At 41.8% G+C, this 4717-nt stretch overlaps 1 long non-coding RNA gene across 1 annotated transcript; it reads left to right on the top strand.

Moving 5' to 3' along the window:
* Positions 1 to 1430: 1430 nt before the first annotated feature.
* On the top strand, positions 1431 to 3256 carry LOC146861563 (uncharacterized). The gene is made up of 5 exons (XR_014979274.1): positions 1431 to 1528; positions 1625 to 1722; positions 1820 to 1885; positions 2235 to 2360; positions 2808 to 3256. It is a non-coding gene; the product is annotated as an uncharacterized LOC146861563 (long non-coding RNA).
* The last annotated feature ends 1461 nt before the right edge of the window (positions 3257 to 4717 follow it).

Genomic DNA, 4717 nt, shown 5'->3' with positions numbered 1-4717 from the left:
CAATTGGAACAGTCAGACTTAACCACCTGGTTAGGTCTCTCTGAACCAGAAGATAAGCAACATCAGACTTGTTGCAACCTGTTTTTGCTTCTTCTGTATGGTGCAGAATCTACCCAAAACACAAAACCAGCCAGACAGGTTAATTTGTGTCACCAAACACTCTGTCATGAATAACAAGATCAGACAGATAGTCAACTCACAATGGCACCTACTGAACCTAGAGTCGGAAACAGCACACATTCCCAAACCCATTTTTGTATTTCGCAGAAATAAAAATCTGAAAAATTGGGTAGTCAGAGCAAAACAACCTGAATCTAAAGGATGGGTGCAAAAGTCGATTGAGGGAGTTGCCCCCATCACTGGCAATCACAAATGTGGCACATGCCATGCATGTGCCCATGCCATAGTCAGTAACCATATTTGCATCAATGATTACAACATCACAATGAAAGACATGACCAACTGCAGGACATCCAACTGCATTTATGCCATTCAATGCCCCTGCCTCCTTCCTTATGTAGGAGAAACAGCTAGAGAAATAAGGATACGGATAGGCGAGCATAAGTCAAATATCAGACGCTCCAAACATGGAGCCCCCTTAGTAGACCATTGGATTGAAAAGGGACATTTGGAAGCTGATCTTTGCTGGACGATCTTAGAAAAGATCCACCAACAAAGAGGATCTGACAGCAACAACATACGCAAGAAGCGAGAAGTTTTCTGGATTTTTGTTCTTAAATCTAAGGAAAAGGGACTTAATGAGTCCCTCCCTTGGGAAAACGCCATTCTTTAATTCTTGCTCCTACAGTCATCTGTGACCTTAATATTTTTGTATCGCTTTTTTCTTAATGCTTTCTGCGTTTTTACCAATAATGAATTTTTTCTAACTTTATCTTTTCATCTGTTCATTTTTGCTGTTTTCGAAGCTTTTTTGTTCATGTGTTCCTTTTCTTAGCAATTTGATGGCTTCTCTTTAAAAATCTTTCTTCCCCGACTGTCACCAGTTATCTTTTTGGAATCATATCGGATGCCTTTCCGTCTGTCTAGTAACAGATACTAAATTACAGCCTTGCCCAATATACTGAATCTGTATCAGATCCTATTTGTTGCCTTCTTATTTAATCTGGACCTTTTGTTGTTACCTCTATTTCAACGTGATCTTTGGAATTTGTCGCCTCTTTAATAGTCGCGGACAGACCCTGTTCGCAGGTATTCATAGCGTAGATACGCTTCTTCGCGGTACGAGTCCACACTTTGTTTGCGATGGCGTTTGCAACGAGACCTGTTGAATAATTTTCTTTTCATCAGTCACGGACAGATTTGACCCGCTGGTCCTTTAAGTATAAGATACGCCCCTTTGCGTCTAGAGCTGATCGGCCACTGGTCTATTTAAATGACCTTGCAACACGTCAGTATGTTCTTCGGACCATCCGACTACGAGTATTTTCTCCTATCAACTCGAAGAGACTTTTCCTGTCTAGCGATCGCTTTGTCTGGCGACTTCTGCGTTGGATACATCTCCCAAAAGGTATCGTGCTTAGATGGAGCGCCTTACTTTAGCGCATTGCACTCCCCCTTTTTGTGCACTAGACTTCATAGCATTTTATTTCATTATATCTTTCAGTTCGGTTAGAGCACCGTGACGAGGAGTATCTTAAGTGGACCTCCCAACGGCGCATTTCCCTTTTCAAAGCAATATTAAAATCCGTCCGTATCGACATGGTTAGTTTTCTATTTATTTTGCTTATTTAGCATGCTTTGCTGTTATCGCCTCTACTGAGTTATTTTTTCTTTATCGGCTTTTTCTTTGACCATCCAGGACCTTTTTTAATCTTCTTTCCGAAACCTCCGATCAAGACCTTGAGCCCCTAACATTTCCCAACAGGTGAAGTCTTTTTACTTGATTATGACTTTCGTGATAGCATTGTGTGACATAAATCGAGTTTGTTGTTTAACGAGCCCCCGTTTGGCCCCTACATTCTTTTTAGCGGTTTCACGCCATTAGCGTTTTATAATATGGAATTAACTGCCACACTTGAGCTGTATCCGTGCAACAACTTTAGCCCCTATTCTCGTGCCCTTGCTTAGAACCGTCCTGTTCTCCGGTGGGATATCTGACCTTCTATTCATCCATTCTGTTAAAATCCTTACGTTACCCTTTTGCCCTCACCTTGTCTATGCTCCTGCTAGATTTTTATGTTTCCTAAACCTCCTATTTTTATTGTTCCTTTTAGAGTTTGATTTTTAATTCACTTAGAAGACTTCTGTTTTTGTATGCTTCTACTATCAGTTTGTGACCAGAGCTTTCTTGCCGCCATTTCGCCAGCTTGATTCGATAGCTATAGATATAGCCGATACAGGTGAGTAGGAAAGCCTCCATTACCCCCGGCCCTTCCTTTTATGCCTTAGCGACTTTAGAATTCCAACTAGGCGCAATTGACATGCTCTTCTTTTTCTTCCTTCTTTCTCTTTTTTCTCTCTTTTTCTTCTTCTTTCTTTTTTCTCTTTCGTCTTTTTGCTCTTTTTTCTCCTTTTGTTTTTCCTTTTTTCTTCTTTTCTTTCTATTTCTTTTTCTCTTTCTTTCTTTTTTGTTTTCCCCTTCTCCCGTTTTTTATCAGGACATTCTAGGTTTCTCTGCGTTTTGTAATTTTTTTTCCTTTTTTTGATGTATTATCTTTATCATGCTTAGCTTTTGACACTTATAACTAATGGTCTGTTCTTAAATATATTCTTGTAGACAAATCATGTTGTTCTTTTGTTATTGATTAATACTTGGTTTATGATTTGATGTATTATCTTTTTGTTAGGTCCCAGAAAAATATACTCAAATTCCTTACTGTTTGCCCTGAGGAAGGTGGCACCCATTGTTCGGTGCGTTCACCGAAACGCGCGTCGGCGCTTCTTTGAAGTCCGCCCGAGCCCCAATCCCTTAGATGCAATTTGGACCTCTCAACATTGCATTAAATGTTTTTTCATGATTCTATTTATATATTGTTTATTGTGGCTTTTTTGAGCCGTTTTCTTTCGGGTCATTTTTGACCGTCTCTGTATCTCTATTAGTATGGAGTGTGATGTTGGCGTGTTGTGATACCGGTGTGTGAATTTGTGTGTAGTTGATGATGTTTGGGACCCTTTACATTTTTGGTTTTTGTGTATCTTTTGATGTCTACTTTATCAAATTATGAATCAGTACATGTTTTGAATACGTTTGTCTGAACACCGATTACTGTGAAAAATAAAAACATTCATTAATTGACTTCGTTTCATACATTGAAACTGTTTTGTTTCTTCATGACCAGCCTTAGTTTGAGTGTCAGCCTATTTATTAAATGATACATTGTACATTCTGGAAGAAATAGGTAGAGCACTTTTCCTTCATTATTTATTTGGTGCAGAATCGTTCCAGTAATACAATGAGTATGGGATCCATGTCTGGGCATACCTGTCACACATAGGGTTTCACACTAAGGAGTTAAAAATGGGATGGGTAGAATGTTTGAATTAATCTCAGTTACTGGTGATTACTTGAGACGGCATACCATTGCATCATTCATTAGCCTACCATGCCACCTCAGAGAGAAACCAGCCATATAAAATTCATCCTTGGTCCTGCTCCAAGAGGAACAGCCCGACCGAAACTAGCAGTTCAGGTTCTCTCTGATCCTCAACATAAGCAACACTAGACTGGTATTGGTCAAATTGGTCCTCTTCAGTAGGGTGAAGCTTGGTTCCAGTAGAGTAGTGAGCACAGGATCCATGTTTTGGCATGCCAGGTGCATTTAGGGCATCGCCGCAAGGAATACAAAAAAGTGATGGGTGAAATACTTGAATTAAACTCAGACACTGGTGATTACTTGGGGCCACATCCCAATGTATTGTTCTTTTGCCTACAATTCCATCTCAAAGAGGAACCAGCAGTGGTGGCCGATACACATAAGGAGTAGTGGGGCTGGTGAAGGGGCCTGGTGGGAGCACATGGAGGGGAGCGCGCGGCGAGGGGGCTAAAAATAAATTTAAAAAAATAAAAGACATATTGTGCTGGTGACTGCCTCGCACTCCTCTGTTCCTGTGCCAAGCATTTCCTGGGACAGCATCACGGACTATCCATCCAATCCTGTGCTGCTCTCAAGCATGAGAGCAGCGTGGGGATTGGCCTGAGTGGGCTGGAATGACACTCCCTCAGGCACAGGGAGTCTATGCTGTTTCTCCAACCCGGCTGTGAAATACAGCTGGGTTGGAGGAACCTAAGTGCACATGTCAGTTTGGCCGGCTTGCCCCTACCACTTCTCCTCCCCCTCCTATGCCCCAGCCCTGCCTCTCCCTGCACTCTCTGGTTCTGCCAGCAGCTGAAAAATAAAACAATACTAAAATATTGTTTTATTTTTCAGCTACTGCCTCTGAGCCAATGAGGCAACGCTCTTCCCCGTTGCGGAGGAGCCGCCACTGGGAATCAGCCATATGCAAATCAGCCTTGGTCATGCTCCAATAGAAATAGCCCAGCCCAAACTGCCAGATAATTTCCCTCTGAACTGGAACACAAGTGACCCTATACCTATTTGTCTTATTTGGGCCTCTTCAGTGTGGATTCAGCTTGGTTCTTGTAGCACATTGAGCATGAGACCCATGTCTGGGCATACCCATCACACACATAGAGTAACCTGGCTGTTCAGGATGGACTGTTCCTATTGGAGCAGGACCGAGGCTGATTTGCATATGG

Source organism: Triturus cristatus, chromosome 3_1, assembly GCF_964204655.1.
Source record: "Triturus cristatus chromosome 3_1, aTriCri1.1, whole genome shotgun sequence".
Taxonomy (NCBI): domain Eukaryota; kingdom Metazoa; phylum Chordata; class Amphibia; order Caudata; family Salamandridae; genus Triturus; species Triturus cristatus.
Note: the sequence above shows the minus strand (reverse complement) of the source record. Positions and strands in the feature narration are given on the sequence as shown.